The sequence below is a fragment of the Sinocyclocheilus anshuiensis genome, unplaced genomic scaffold, assembly GCF_001515605.1.
Source record: "Sinocyclocheilus anshuiensis isolate Anshui unplaced genomic scaffold, SAMN03320099.WGS_v1.1 scaffold2020, whole genome shotgun sequence".
Lineage (NCBI taxonomy): Eukaryota > Metazoa > Chordata > Actinopteri > Cypriniformes > Cyprinidae > Sinocyclocheilus > Sinocyclocheilus anshuiensis.
Genome location: NW_015557276.1, coordinates 39,524 through 56,987, shown reverse-complemented (window position 1 = coordinate 56,987; position 17,464 = coordinate 39,524). Strand labels below are relative to the sequence as shown.

At 36.0% G+C, this 17,464-nt stretch overlaps 1 long non-coding RNA gene across 1 annotated transcript in view; it reads left to right on the top strand.

Moving 5' to 3' along the window:
- The window catches only part of LOC107679067 (uncharacterized), a 20,941-nt gene extending 3,552 nt beyond the window's left edge, over window positions 1-17,389 (top strand). Inside the window, exons 2-3 of the long non-coding RNA XR_001633000.1 lie at window positions 3,375-3,377; window positions 14,065-17,389. This is a non-coding gene — a long non-coding RNA (uncharacterized LOC107679067). The remainder of the gene's footprint in view (window positions 1-3,374; window positions 3,378-14,064) is intronic.
- The last annotated feature ends 75 nt before the right edge of the window (window positions 17,390-17,464 follow it).

Sequence of the window (17,464 nt, the reverse complement as noted above, 5' to 3'; positions counted from 1 at the left end):
TTCATTTTGCTGAACGAGACTCAAAGGTCCGAGTCGGTAAAATGATCCGAACTTCCCATCACTAGTCGGGAAACGCGAACAAGCCGTCGGGGAAGGTGAGCTGCAAGCTTTTACGATATGCCACTCTATCATTTTTGTCATTTGTCAAATGTTTAATAATTACACATAAACCTGAATTTTTTTTGAAATTCTAAAGAAGTTTAATTTGTATAGACCTTAGGCAGCCCTTACCAAAAAGTAGTATACTTCAAGTTTATTTTAGTAAGTTACACAGTTTTGATGCTGTTTTATGTCTGATGATTGTGTTAGATTACATGTGGAAGCATCTGTTGTTTCGGTTTCTTCTTCACTTGTGTTTTTTGGAAATTCTGTACAGAAGATGTGTACTAGCGCCCTCTACAGTATAACAATGAAAACATGGATTCTAGGAACACAAGTATAGCTCAAATATATTTAGACTTTTTCTAAGTATAAGTCAAGTATACTTAAATGTAATTTTAAGTATATTTCTGAGAAGTACATAAAGCCCATTTCTGAGAAGTACATAAAAAGTAGACTAAAAGTATACTTTCCTATTTTTAGTTTAAAAGAAGTATACTAATAGCACACTTGAATAAACTTATTTTTCGTAAGGGAGGTTACACGCCATATTGAATTTTACAGATGAAAACGAAGCTGTGAGTGATAGACTTACGGTGCTCCCGAAATCGCGAAGGCTACTGTCTGAGTAGGTACTACATTTGAATTTGAATTTACTTCGTGACCGATAAAAAATGTATGTTCTATATAGTATAAATGACATCCGGACATACCATAGATATGTATAGTAGATGCCTCATTAGCGACTGTTACTATGGGTCGCTATTTAAGCTGTCCGCCATATTCCAAGGGTCAACTTGACATCATTCACCATAACAGTAACATAAGTTACCAATGTTTCAAAACTTGTAATATTGAGTTAATAGATTTAAAAACACAAACCAACACATTCTCACCTGTGAAAGGTTATCCCGTTTCTTCGGGAATTTAAATCCTGGCAGTTTTTACAACCATCGGCTGTGCAGGATTGTGGCATCTTCGAATTTTCATTGATTATTATGGTGAATGACGTCAAGTTGACTGTTAAAGATGGCGGAAGGTGCCTACATGCTTGGCACAGTCGAATGGGGCATCTACCTATACATATCTATGGGACATACTACATCCACCATGTTGTTACTGTCACATGACCTACCTGTGTCAGTTGCTTCGCTTCACTGCTGTTCATTAATCCTCTCCCGTGGCCTCATGGGATAGTAGTGTCGAATGCGCACTTCAGAATCTGGGCGGTATAGTAGGTCATCCGGGTACTTTTTGCCTACTGTTTTTAGAATACTATGAATTCGGGCATACTACTCGCCTCTCTTACTGTTTTTCGCCTATAGTAAGGAAGTATGTGATTTCGGACACAGGGTTACTGTCAATGGCGCGCACTGTATACATATCCCAGATAACAATTTTCACAACTTTCACAATGGTTTCATGGAGTTTTTATCTACTTAAAGTTTTTTTTTTTTTTTTTGTCAGCTGTACTATCTGTATGTTGTTAAACTACAGTGCAATGCATTTAACACACTCGTTTTAATTCCTGTCAAAAATTGATTAAAATACACCAGGTTCAGCACAAAACGGCTGAGTCTGAAATCACATTGTCTCAGAGTCGATACTTCTACACTGTCAGAAAAAAAGGTACGGTGAAGGTACAATTTTGTTCCTACCTAGGGGAACAAAACATATAACTGTACCTTTAAAGGTACATAATAGGTCCTTAAGGTACCCAAAGAGAGTCATGAAGGTACAATCAGATGTGAGAGGTACATTTTTGTACCTTTGAAATTTTACTTATTATTATTATTATTATTATATATATATATTTTTTAATTTAGGCCCAACTAAAATAACTTATGTCTACGTTTTTGTTTATTAATTTAATGTCAGTTTATGATAACATCAAAACATATCAATGGCTTTAAATGTTAAAAATATATATTTTCAAAGTATGTAAGAAAACTTTCTACAACCACTTTATACTTTTTTTTTAAGAAGCTGGATTAAATAAATTACCATGCGGAGTGGCAACAATCAATTATACCGAAGTAACTTATTCAAAATGTATCGTATTGCTTATGCAGACGTTATGGTTGTTGTCGCTTTGAGAATTTCCCTCGCTTCGCTTCAGTCATTCAGTTCTGAAGCGAGTGAATTTGCGGACCTGTTCTGACAGAACTTCGCATGAAATACAACGCAGAGTGTTTTTTGGAGTTTACAATTCTCAGGTAAATGCGGAATAATTTTATATATTATTATTTTTACACGTACGCCATGTTCTGTTGATTTTTGAGTCGGTGTCGTGTTCCCATGTGAAGCCCGCGAAAAGTTGTCTGGCTGGTGTACGTTAACTGTTAGCCTTCAGGATGGAGCTGAGGAGATGTGTAAATTACAGCTAATTTAATTGTGTAAAGACGTCACAGAAGAGGAGAGGACGGTGTTTTTGACGGTAAGTACGCTGTTACATGTTTAAAAGTCTTAAGATAATCGAGTGTTTTCTCGAGGATTTTCTTGGTGTGACTAACGTTATATTTACACAGCCTCTCATATTGTATTACTTTAATAACAACTAGCGCCAACTCTGCATATATTTGAAATGTTTATCATTGTAATTAGTGATTATGTAACGTTTTATATTTTGAGACTTTTTTAACAGCCGTTGCGAGTGTGACGACGTTTTGGGCCGCACAAATTTTGCTCAGCGCACTCACTCAGATTAACTTTATACACGGCCATTTGTGCTAAATTCAGCCATCAAATGGCAAGCAACCCTGTTGAAAAAAACAGCATATGCTGGTTAGGTATGTTTTGACGCTGGGATGCTGGTTTATGCTGGTCCTTTGCTAGTTTATCCTGGTCCTTTGCTGGTTTATGCTGGTTCTTTGCTGGTTTAAGATGGTCCTTTGCTGGTTTATGCTGGTCCTTTTGCTGGTCCTTTGTCAGCACATGACCAGCATAAACCAGCAAAGGACCAGTTTAAACCAGCAAAGGACCAGCTTAAACCAGCATCCCAGCGTCAAAACATACCTAACCAGCATATGCTGTTTTTTTCAACAGGGAAGTGATTAACAAAGTAAAAGGACAGCACGCAAGCGAATATGTATTTGTTAAAAAAAACACTTGATGACATATTTGTGTTCTGTTACTTCACTGATGGTCATTCGGGCTTCTAATATGGAATTATGCATCACTATTTATGTTTACTCTGTAGTCATTCATCAAGGTTAACGCTAAAATGATCAAGAAAAGGGTGGGGTACATATTTCAAGTAAAACTTGCTTGGTAAGTTAGTGTCATTGTTAATGTAATAATTTGTCTTTTTAGTATTAATAACTATTTGTACTATTTTATGTACATATGAGACATTGCAATGCCTAATTATTACTTTCTCTTTTTTTTACCATAGTAATATCAGCCCATCAACAGCTTTTCCTGCAGTTTTTAAAGTTCTAAGGTTCTCTCTTAATGTTCCGACTAAGTTGGACCAAAAGGAGTGCAGGCTTTCAGCAGCACATAGGAACAAAATTATTAGAACATTGTATGAAAACATGTCTCATTACAAGACGTAAGTACTCCTCTTTAACTGCCAAGGTCTTAATGACTTACATTCAGTTTTAAACATTTAAAGCTGTACTCATGTATTTAAAATATTTCTGCAGGTCTTCAACTAATGAAGAGTATGTTCAAATGGCTAAGGGCCTGATTCTGAGGTACCCCTTTTTAAAAGACATGGATATGTAAGTAGACGGGTTTCTTATAATGTCCTATAATGTTCTGTTCAAGCATTTTTTAGTTTTTTTTGTTTGTTTGTTTGTTGCCCAAATGTTATTCTAAATAGCACAAATGGTGCATGTCTCTGAAACGCAAGTTTAAATGTGAGGATGTTGAAGAAGGAAAAAGACTACAAGATTACCTGCCTTTGGTGAGAGCATATTTTTATCATCTTTTACAGTGCCACGTGTAACCAGTGTATTGTTCTCAAATGTATCATTATTACAAACCTTTTCGTGCGTAGAAATGAGAAATAACTTGCTGTCTGATTGTTTTTGTGTTTGTCTATGCACAAGGAAATTGATGTTGTTGGAGAGAATGTTACATCAATAATGGGACAGGTAAAGTCCTGCAAGACCAGTACAGAAGGACACAGCCAGATACTCGCTTTGTTGAAGAGTGAATAAAGAAGACCTTTGCCTGTAGGTGAAAGAAGATTACTAGTAAGATGACTGTTGAAGACGCTGTAAACAAATATCCATTCTTGAAGAGTCCATCAGAGGTTAGTGTAGAATTATAATTCTAAAATTACACACTGGACACTGAAACTGTAAAAAAAAATCTTCTGATTTACTTATGCTTGTGTTTTTCTTAACTATTTGCAGCTTCATCAAGAAATTGGTTTCCTGTATTAATCTGTTAATCTATGCCACCACTTTCAAGAAACATTGCGTCCAGTGTGCTACGGCTTGCTCAAGGGAAATCTCTATCAATGCTGCACAAAGAGGCTAGAGAGGAATCTCTCAGTGAAGACCATCATGGTAACTGACTCTTCAACTTTGTCCTCTTTATGAAGCCTATCCAATTCTATCCTTGGATGGATTTCTGCATATTCATTTGTATGTCACGTCTTGTGTTTCAGGAATTGTTTTAAAAGCAGCACTTCTCATGTTGCCAGCCTTGTTCAGAGAGAAGCTCGAACACTGCATTGTGCTTGGGAAGGTGAGCATATTGTTCTCTATCTGACTTATATGTCTGTGATAAATGTATTTTATAAATCTTAAAATGTATTTAATGTGCCCACATACAAATGGTATAATGTAATAACTATCTTACACTTTATGTATGTAGAGTATTTTTCTCCATCAGTAAAATCATCTGCTGAGAAAATTTCACAGATAAAATCTGATTTGTGTTTTCTCATTTAGAGCAAACCATCTTCACCAAGTTTAAGAATAGGAAGCCAGTGACTGAAGAACTTACTGTGGATGGTGACAACCCTCTACCTACCACAGTTAAGAGTAATCAACCTCTTACATTAACACCTGCAAAAATGCCCTGCATTTTCTGTTTCACTAAATGCTCTTGGAGAATATTCATGATTGTCCAGTGAATGCAGCACATTGTTCCTATTCATGCTTATGAGGCAAATTTTTCAATAACGTGGTCTGAATGACTGTCAGAGAACATTTTCAAATTCTGAAACCTTTAGATGTCATTTTTACCAAAAGCATAAACAGACGGCGTTACAATAGCCTGTGATTGATGATCCTCTGCCTCTGCTTGTGGAAGTTAAAGAAGAATGTTATAATGAAACTGTTGCTTTATGTTGTGATTATTTCTGTGTGCAATGTGAGGATGAATAATGGACTGTACTCTCTCCAGGTGAGGAGGATGATTATCAGGCATTAGATACCTACAAAGTTATTTATAAGCACTCAGTATTCTTGCTGAAGACAAACAGCTTTATACTGTAAACCTCAAAATGTGCTGTACTTGATGTAGCCTATTTAATAAGGTTTAAATCAATGTTAAACAGTAAATTTTTATTTGTATTTGTCCAAATGAATTTGTAATTACTGTACAGTATAAAATAGGGGTGGGCGATATGACCAAAATCTTATATCACGATATGAGTAATTTTATTTCACAAATTTTATTTCATAATTCTTGTCACCAGTGTCAATATCACAAAAAAACTAATATAGCCTAAAAAAAAAAAAAAAAACTCGAACACAGAAAGCATGAGTGTAACCACAATAGAGACAATAGTCCAAAATCTCTACTAGTTGCCAAATTTCTTCCGGTTAATCGTGTCTACTGGTATATCGCCCACCTTAGACAATTTCTTGTACTCCTGTTAAAGGTTTTACTGTTTTAAATGACTGCTTTATTCTTATGAGTATGTTTATTATTGAGTAATGTCTGATGTGTTCGTCTGTGCACTGAACATCTGTTTTTTGACACTTGCTGTACTAAGGTGTGATGTAATTAATTCTCTTTGTAAAAATAAATAAAATTGCATAACTGTAAGCCAATTTCTGAAGTATTATTTATTTAGCCTCCCCAAGGATGAAAGGTACAATTTTGTACATTTGTAATGTGCACAATTGTCAAAACAGTTGCATTCGATCCTTTGCTGGCTGTGCTGATTTAAATCTAGCGGTTCTTTTTTTTATTTTATTTTTTTTATTATTTAACTTCAATAAACAAAATCTAGTGGTTCTTTTGTGTTTTTGGGGTACAAAATTGGCCCTTAAATGGTACAAAGTTATAAGGTACAATTTTGTACCTCTAATGGCGCTTTTCCACTGCGCGGTACGGCATGGTTCGGCACGGTTTGCGTTTCCACTGCAGTTCAGTACCGCTTTAGAGTGGGCGGGATTATTCACGTCATTATAGTTACGCCGCCTCTATTGCCGCGACTCCTGAAAAACTTTTTCATCCAAAAGTGAACCGTCCCGAGCCGTACCGTGCCGTACCATGCAGTGGAAAAGCGCCATAAGTAGAGGTACAAAACGGTACCCTTTAGGGTACCACCCCAGTGACGGCCATTTGTACCCGAAAAGGTACAGTTTTGCACCTTTCTTTCTGAGAGTGTACGTCCTTGCTTCACAACTGTTAAAAAGTATGTTTTATATAATATAAATGTGTGTAGTATGAATGTAATCCAGACATACTTCAATTCTCATGATGTCATTGTCATGTGACCTACCAGTGTCATTCACAAATCCTCTCCCGTGGCTTCATGGGATAGTAAAGTGTCCCTCAGATGCGCGCTTTAGAATCTCTCTTTTCAGAATACTTTTTCACTTACTGTTTTATGAACACCGTGAATTCAGACACACTGCTTTGTTCACATTCTGTTTTTCACCTATATGTGTGAAATTATATGTGATTGCGGATGCAGCCAAACTGTAGCTGGCATGGATTGGGTCATAAAGATTAATTAACCTTATGTGAGGTTCGCAAAACTGATCTGCTTAAAAGGTTGATGTTGGAAGGTGAGTATTAGCCATGGGGTATGCTGCGTTCAAGTCGTGTCGCGAAGATCGTATTTATGAAATGAATGCATGTGAACTTCACCACAATGTCGTAATTATGGGAAACTTGGAAATGGATGCAGTGCCTGAAGTTGAAGGTACAAATTTATAAATAAAACTAAAACTAAGTTTCAATAATATCTAAAATATGATTGATTCATCGTTGTATACTACAGCACCTTCATGAATAAAAAAGTGAAGAACGTAACTGATGCACATTCTTTAAATTTCATATTGTAGAAGTAGAGTTAAAAAAAAACCTGGCTGTATTTTTGTAGAAACGGTACATTGCCAGCTTGCTCTGAACAAAGTGATTTGAACGCAATTGACATTATAATTATGTTCCCACCTTGTAAATACAAACTTCTCAGGAGAACTTCAATGCACCAGAATTACCTTTCACTGCTTTTTTTCTCTCAGTTTCAAAGTGATTACACTGGTAAAGCTGCGGTGACATTCACCAATTTTAATGCGTGAAATAAAGTTGTTTCAGTCAACTGTATTCGCCATGTTGACCAACAGAAAGCTGGTTTGAAAGTGACTTTTGTTTGAGCTGCTTCATACATCACTTGACAATTGACAATGTGTTTGCCACAAAATTTCGCTAATGTGATCACACCTTAAGTAGAGATAATAGTCTCTTTGAACACTGAACAAACTGCTTGATCTGAGGTATAATTTTTATAATTTAATAATAGTGATGTTTGCCTAAGCAACCACCTTTTATAAAACCAGTGTATACAAACCTTCACAACAGTATAAACAAAAACCTTTAATATTCACACAATATAAAAGCATTTATTCTTTCTGCAATAAATTAATCGAAACACCCTCTTCAGCCACAACAAGAAGCTCAAATCCCTGTCCGTGCACCATATAAACCCTGCACCTCTGCTGCTCAAGCATACACAGCTATTTTTAACCTCAGCAACTCACAATGCTTCAAATTAGCCGTGGTAACCTCTGCACCAAAGTCGTCTAATCCAAGCTGTCTAATGATTACAGACCTGTTGCTCTAATTTCTGTTGCTATGAAGACACTGGAGCATAGTTTAATAACCTGAACTTTATATACTACTGGAGGCAGCAAACATCCGTGCATATATGATATTCAAAGGAACTTCTTTATTCTGTGGAACATAAAAGAAGGTATTTTGAAAATTGTCTCTTAGTTTTACAGTCAAATGGCTCCAATGTTGTCTCCAAAATGTCTTCTTTTGTGTTCTGCAGTAGTTAAGCACTGATTATTTTTAAGTGTTGTATGCTGGAATCACTCCCCAACCCTATCGGCGCAAACGTTTATCAGTTTTAAAACTCATGAAAACGTGTCTTTCACATATAAGCGAGTCTGAAAGGTATCAAAAGTTAGTTCATTCATCTTGAAAAGTAATAAACACTTTTTTTTTAAATAATGTATGTACATGCTTTAAAACATCAAGATGACAGCAGCTGTCAGTGCTTATCAGTGTATTTATAGATGTATTTGTTTATATATATAAATAATTGCATGTCAAGATTTAGTCACTTAATGTTTCATCTGTCTTGATGTCATTGTAGATGTAAACTGTCAACTAAATAAGAAATAGACTAAGAACGTGTCTGCGAGAGTGTAATGTTCTTTATGACCAAAGACATTAATTCTTTGTGAATTGTCCTCAGTTTCTTAATTGAATCCATTTTCTGCAGTTGTTATTCAGTAATGGGGACACTTGCTGAGTGCTTGCAACTGTGCACAGGAGGAAAGGCTCTATGATTATGGACCTGACCTTTCCTCTCACTGACATATGTCAGTTTAAAACAATGCAGACCCTTAGCGGGCAAGTGCAGTGTTGTTGGTATTGTTAAAATATGGACCAATCAAAAATGGGTGATGTCAAATGATTTTGCTGATGTAATGTGTTTAAGGTCAACGTGCACAGTACACAACAACATTGCAATGAATCTGAAATGGTGTAGCCATTTAACATCTTGGTGTTGCTGACTGGTTATTACCTAAATGGCACATTAACATAATTGGTTTCCTAAAAGGAAAGAAAGCGGCCAAAATTAAAAGGCCATTATTAGGCATATACCTTCTATCTCTGGCACAAAGAGACATGCTCATGCAAGAGGTTTTGGAAAATAAGGTGTTATATATATATTTTTTTCTCTTATTAAAGAGCACATCCACCTAACCAAAACAGAAGTAAGTTTCTCTTAAAGTGTTTATTAGTATTTCATTTTGTGAACACTTATTTTAGCTCAATACTTCAGCTCTGTTATGGGGGAAGAACACAATCAATTTTTTTTGCATGCAGAGTTGAACTATTGAGATTGACATGGCCAATATAAGCACATAAAATACTGATTAGGACAGTATAATGATAACAATCACGCTAGTTCAACTCTGTTATGGGAGAAAAATGCAGTGATTGGGATAATTTTTGGCACAAAGTACAATAAATATGGTGAAGTGCAGTGATATTTCAGTAGTTCAACTACTGAAAACAATTGTTGATCATTTGTTTCCGTAACTGTTGAACTATTGAGGCTGACGTGCCCTTGTCAATCTCTCTACAGTAGTTCAACTCTGTTATGGGGGTGATCAATTGTTTCCATAACAGAGTTGAACTATTGAGGTTGACGTATTCCTGTCAATGTCTCTACAATAGTGCAGCTCTGTTATGGGGGGGTGGGGGGGATACAGTGATCAGGATTTTTTGGGGCACAAAGTACAACAATAAACATGGTGGAGTGCAACAATGTGTCAGTAGTCCAACTCTGTGGGAACAAAATAACAGTCATCAATTGTTTCCATAACAGAGTTGAACTGTTGAGCTTGACAAGGCCTTGTTAATCTCGCTACTGTAGCTCAACTCCATTATGCATTAAAACATAACAGTTATCACTTTTCAGTTACTGTAAAACTATATGCACAAATTGTAAAATTAGCAGCACTTTCAGTCAACCTTTTGAGCCCTCTTGAACTGACTGTCTGTCATTGGAAGGCACATGAAGCCACCACCTGCATTGATGGCATTCGATCTGAAAAAAGAAAGAAAAATAACTGAGAACTACATGAACACTTCACAGTTGGTTGTGTTACTGTAAGTCATTCTCCTCAAATGCTATTGAAGTTAGAAAAGTATATACCAGTGTCGTATGTAACTTTAGAGACGGTCCCTAGATTTGCGAATATCTAATGCCCGGAAATGACACCTCTGGCCATTCCGTTGGGTCGTTTGTAAAGTCACAGATACTGTACGGACAATACAGCTCAGTTTTTTATGTATCTTGCTCTGTTGAATGGCAAAAGTGACTTTACTAGGCTATACTGGATTTACACCATGCATCTCCTGTCAGCGGGAAAGCCGCGCCCCCAGCTATCACAAGACCCGACCAAGTCCATGGTTGACACCCTCTCATTAGCATGTTGTGCAGAGGAAAAATAAATGTGGAACTACATTCAGAAATAAATTAGTGATTAAAGGAAAATAAATAGGATGAGTTTAGCATTTCCTTAAACATTTTTCATTTGCCCACCAATTTATTTTATTTATTTGCCTACTTTAATCACGTTTAATTATTTCTATATGTATTTAAACAAGAATACGTGTATTTATACACACATTTATTTATTTATTTGCATATTTATTTATTTGTGTATTTATTTATTTATTGTTTTTGCAGGTTTCGTCCTCCATAGATCAGTTGTTCCATAACAGGATTGAACTATCAAGCTTGAAATGGCCAATTTATGGACAAAATGAAATATTGATAATATTGACAGTGTAGTGATACATTTTATGTTTATATTGGCCTTGGCAGTCTGTCTAGTTCAACTCTGCTATGGGGAAAATTGCAGTGATCATTATCTAACAATTGACTATACAAAATGTGCTGTGGTGTAATGATATTTGCTAGTTAAAAATGTTAGACGCTGTACTGATCTTAAACACTTTAACCTTAAACCCTGTAAAATGTTGAATGCTACAGGGTTGGTGCAAAACGTGTTTAAAGAGAAATGTAATGGCTTATTTTTTATTATAATTTGTGATTCATTACAAGGCACATTAACTATTCAAATTATAATTAAACTAGTGACTTACTGTGACAGGGTTGAAATAATGTAGCGTTCATATATCATTCACTAGAAAATGTTTAAGACCTTAAGACTGAGATTTCTTGAAAATTAAGAAGTAAACTTCATATGACATGACTAAAAAATAGATATATTCCATCAGAAACATCAGTAGAAACATGCAACAGCACAATAAAACAGTCCCAACACTTTTTTCACAACAAAAATTTATTAGAAGAATAGTGGTTTTCATAAGAAGGTTCTAGCATCCAGTGAATACTAACTTGCACAATGTTACAATTAAAATGCATTGAAAAATGGCATTTTTTTCTTAATGGGTAAAATATAACCAGTAAAACTCCACACATGCACAAATACGGATCTAATCAGCATTTTGCTTAATGGTCAATGCAAATAAAAAGAAAGAAAACTTTTTTTTTGTTTGTTTTTAAATTAGACCACAGAAAATCTAATCAGTTTTTTCCTTTTCTTAAAAAAAAAATCACATACATTAGGAGACAGCTTATTATTCATTAGCCCAGCTCAAAAATAAGAATTTGCATTCAAACAGAAAACAAAACAAAACAAACCCAAAACAAATAGTGCAATCAAACAAAAATAATTGTGATCCTCGTAAGTGCTCTAACACGGACATCGATAATAGTCTAGAATAAAAGTCAAACAGTACAAAAAAGAACAAATGAATATACATAAATCTACAGTACAAGAAAATATTAAACTATACAATGTTTTTGTCTAAGAGTAAACAGTATATATTGAAATGAGGTCTATTCCAAATTTGGATCGCCTGTCTTCCACCAATTGGACTGACTCGAAGGAACCAGTGTGTTACAGGTCAAGATGCCATTTCGTAAAAAGCACTCGTTTCGATCTAGATGGTCTGAGGTATATCGAAAACAGAGACGATTCGGAAAAAGCAGCACCTTATCCCACACTGGCAAACCTGCTCGTTTTAAAAACCGGATTCCGTCTCGTATTAAAAGAGTTAACATGTAAGTATTTCATTTTTTGCCTTAAATCAAGCTTGAACTTTTGAATCCAAGCCTGTGTGGAAAACAACAAACACGCTGCCTGTTATCAGGCATCACAAACTAAAACCCACGATGACAAGAACAACAGGAATGTTTCAAGAACTGAGGGAAAATAACAAAAACTCAACACCAAGACTAATCGAGGAGTAAATGTTCCGCCCTTGTTTCACACGACCACTTTATTATAAACCATTCCTGTCTTTCTAATGATAATTATAGATGATAATCAGCAAAGCGCAGCCAGTTCGTAAATCCTTCAAGTATCTGAGCTTTTTTGACAATAAGAGTAGGCACCTAAAAGCTCGAGAAAAGAAAAACAAGCACAAAAATAAAATCAGACCTCAACGTAAAGCCATTCACATATTGAGAGGCAGTTTTTTCGTTGAAATACTTACATGCTAAAAGCAGAGATCGAAACTACCAATTACTGACTGCAAATGTGAAAGATCAGGCCTTGCGCTGTAGAGGTACGTCTGTATAGGAGTGCTGAGACCGGTCGACCACTTTCATTGAGGGCTCTGATGTGGTGTTTGTCGCTATAGTGTTCTATTGTCTTCAGGCATTTGAGGCACAGTGTGTGCAGAAGAAATTGTAATGAAAAGCACTGTCTGGCTGAGTGTTGCTCTTCACCTGAAGTTTCAGCTTGACATTCATTTCGTATATTGTACTTAAGTCTGGATACAAACAATACAAAAACTAAAAAGGACAGAGGAAAACAAATTAAGCGACAACAGGTTAAAAATGACTCTCGTCACGAGTGACCATTTTCTTTTGCTCAATTTTTCAAATTATATGTAAGTTTTTTTGTCATATTTTAACAGCTAGGCCGCAGAATCTAGAGAAAGTACCTGAATAGATTAAATCAGTGTCGTTTGTTCCTGAGGGATTCGTAGTTGTGGCTTAATAATAGGGTTTAAGATAAATCGAGAAATGGTTTAAGGAACATTTTTCTTCTTTCGTTTCACAGATGATCATGAAAACCACTACTCTGAGGCTTGTCTTATCAGAAATCGTAAGATTTAGTGTGCAAGAAATGGTTTATCCACAAAATGCATGAGCAAAAAGTGAAAAATAAAAACCTCAAGCAATTCCACACACTCATACACAACCAGTTCACAGCTACGGAGACGTTTCACTTCACACGAGAAATTATACTAGTAATAAACATCATTATCGTTAAGAAAAAGCAGTTGCAGCAAAGCACACCCAGGGCGCGTTTCCTCATCGTAACGAATAAGGATGATTTTCGGACATCGTCCGATAGAGATCCAGTGTTCACAAACAATTTTAACCATCCTACTTCTGAACTTAAATTTCATGTACAATTAGCAAGCAAAAATAACAAGCAATACCGAAAAACCTGGCTGATAACTTTTTTTCCACGGGGAAAATTAATTTACATCACCGACTGATGTCGCAATAAATACTTTAAAATCACTTAAAATTATGTTTAACCAAAAGGGTAAAATAAAATAAAATAATAAATAAATAAAATTGCGGAATTGGTAGTTGACTATATACACATCCACCTTAAAAAGTTTGAGCTTACTCTTAATATATATTTTTGTTTGTACAGTATTGTGGAAAAACACAACTGTCTGCACCACTGCAGCGTTAGATGCCTTACAATAACTTAATTTATTCTTTGTTTAGCTCACTTCAAGACTAACTACCATTATGTGGACGATAAAAGAAACGTGTGAGCAAGTCTAAATATACTGCACTGAAATGTTTGTTCCCTGAATCAAATGAGGAAGAGATTAACATCTCGTTCCAGAAGATAAGTATATAACTATACAGAACATTATATACAATGCACTGTGACTGTTGAGTGTATATATATATATAAGAACACATTAATTTAATAATCTATAGCTTGTCCTAAAGTATGTATAGTTACATAAAAAGTTAGTTTGTGTGTTAAGAGTTTCATTTTTTATTCTTTTTCCCCCTACATTCAGTTTAGCTGATAATGAGAATGAATGATGAAATTACGTTCGACAAATGAGTGAACTATGGCTTATGCTCAACAGACTACCTCTAGAAAAGACGAAGCCTATCTTATCACTTAAAAATCTGGTTTTGAATGGCCAAATTTGGAGCTGCAACTTAATTTATGGTAATAGACCGGAATCTGCAATTAGAAACATGGTACTTGGTCTGATAATTACTGTTACTTTGAAATGGACTGTAAAAATAAGCATCTACTACTGAGGCAATTTCTTCCCTTCCTAAAACGGCATTCACACTGTCTTCGATAAAAACGCTGGAGGTCACAAAGTTGCTGTACTGTTGGTTGCTAGAAGACGTTCCTACTCAACCACAGTATCCAAATGAATCAGGTGACAAATCACAGTCTAGACTCCCATTGGTTGTCACCGCATCACTACGCATTTGCATAAAGTTATATAGCTCAACTTTGTCGCATCATCAACAGTCTGACGCTCAAGTCGCCTCAAATCGCCAACTCTTATTGGAATCGAGTGACTTGCAAAGTGGCGTCAGTGTGAACGCCGCTAAACATCAAGCACAGAGGAACGATGAATGGAGTAATGGTTAATTTGTTCCTGGGACTAAAAAACAAACATAGGAAAGTAATGAAACCTCCACAACATATAAAGGACAGTGAAATGAAAGAAGAAGAGGCGTCTGACAGACATGAGAGGCGGGGAGGCAGTGAACGGGGTTCTATCTACATGTGGAGGCTGTCAAGATTTACATGGATTTATTATCTGAGGTATTCTGTGTTGTAAGGTTTTTTTCTTTAAGTTGAAACATCACATATTGTACAGACAACAGAAACAAAAGAAATAGTCTTTGTGGCCTTGTGGGTCTCGAGGGACCGAACAAAATATCTAAACTTAGAGCGTCCATTTATTTATTTATTTTTTTGTTTTCCCAGGAAATTTGTACTTTACAATCCTCGCTGTTTATAAAGCACTGAACTAAGGATATTTGGCTGAATCTTTTTAAATGCAAAAGGCGGTCTGATAAGGACATGCAGTTGAGTTGTCCGGCTGTTGGGTGACCTGCTTTCTTGGGCATGCGACAACAAACTCACTTTTCTCAAGTCAAGGGGACTTAAATCACGAGTATTGCCTCGCTGGACTCATTTTCCCACTCATAGTTTAATATTGCAAAATAAAATCACCAAAAATGTTTTTTTTTACCACTTTACTGGTGGGATTCTGAATTATGGGTGGTAATAAAATGGAACCTAAAGGCAAGCGTTTTTTTAAAGTATTCACAATATCAATAGTATTAAGAAATATAGAAAAGGTATCAATCTTTAGCCGATCCTAATCATTCCACTCTCATGCATTAACCTGAGGGGGTACGGGAGAAGGGATCTGATCCTCATACTACACTGAACGCCGAACCTTTACAACGTTAAGACTCTACTTTGAGAATTCCTACGAAACTTTAAAAATGTATTTTGAAAATATGAACACAAACTGAACAGATAGCCAAAGGCATTTTTGCTCCATAAAACTTACGACTCCATACATGGAAAAATCTACAAAAAGTGTAAGCACAGCACCCCATCGAGAGATAAGATACTGCCCACAGACTGCATTTGGCTTGAATTTCAAGGGCACAAACTAATATGGTGTGGCATGACTATACTAGATTCTTGAGGAAATACACATAACGACGCGTTTCCAACTTTAGAGGTGATCGGTCAACCTGATTCTTCCCAAACACTGGTCTTAAAAGCAGTTGAGATGCATAACTTGGGACCTTTTGGTCCAAAAAAATAATTACCTCTATCAAAAATGTGACTTATTAGATACACATATGTGCATGCGGAATGTATAACTGCTTTCCGACTGAACGGGACCGCGACTTTGGGAATGACGAGCCAGTGTTATCCGTGCATCTGAAATGCTACATACAGTACAGCACATAAGCCGATCAAACCGCCAACATGTTTCCACAACCTGATCGACAAAAGCCTGTAGGGACAGTCAGTCCTTCAAGATACAAGTCATTTTTGCTTAACTACCAAAGGGCTCCTATGTCAAAACCATCTGAAAGTTGAGGTAGCAAAACTAATAATCCTAATCCCGCAGAACTCAATGGACTGCAGGGTTGAAACAGTCATGGATGAAGTTAATGGTCAAGAGCAGATTCAGGCATGAAATACCATGCAATGCCAACATAGTAAAAGGACAAATTGCAGAAGGAAGGACTCTTGTTTGGAAACATTGTAACTCCCAACACATTTTCAATCTAATATTCTCTTAATTTCTGTCTCGGCAAATTAGCAAGAAAACCAAATTAACACAAACTAGGTCTACATTTCAATGGTAGAAATAACATAAAATACAGAAAATAAACAATCTTGGTATAAAATAAAAAACGGGAAAAGAATGTGGGTTTTGCCTTAATAAAAGCATAATTGGAATAGACACACCTTTACTTGTGAATGATCTTGCAAGACTGTCATGGCAACACAAGGGCAGCCCTTTCACGGCCCAAAGCTCTCAAGTTCTCTAGAAGAACGTTGGCCATTTGTTCAAGCCCATTTTCTCCTTTCCACTTTCATTTGCGTTTTCACAGCTCTATTTGACCTCTCACTGAGCAAGCATTGAACCTCTTAAGAACGACTAAGTCATCATCGTCAGCCATATTAATATTTCATTCTAGAGACAGTAGAGGCAGCGGTCTGGTGTTGAATTTTTATGGCTCTGTTCCATATAATTCACAGCTTCACTCAAGCCTTCGAAGGAAGGGTGTAATTTTATTGATATTAAAATTCTTTATGTTGTCCCTGTTTTTTAATGTTGACTAGAAAATAACTTTTGGATTTGAACTTAGTTGTTTGATTCCCCTAAAAAGCGTAAATACTGGTAAATACTCAAAACATTGATCAGGGGTGCGTTTCCCGACAGCATTGTTAGCCCACTATGGTTGCATGTTCCGTCGTTACCAACATAGTTCAACAATTCAGTGTTTTCTGAAACCACAGTTCAAGCGAACATTCACAAACAGCATCGCAAACTTACGTGGTTGGGACTACAGCTCTCCACCTGTGGTTAGAAGCATAGTTTCTTGTTAGTAAGACGTGGGCTTAAATAAATGATGCTCTTGGGCACAGGAAGCAAGCTAGCATGCAGTAAAATCTATATCTTCCATCCTATTTAAAAAAATGTGTAATATATATATATATATATATATATATATATTAGCATGTCCTCAATAAGCTCAGTTTTTGAAGTGCATAATAAA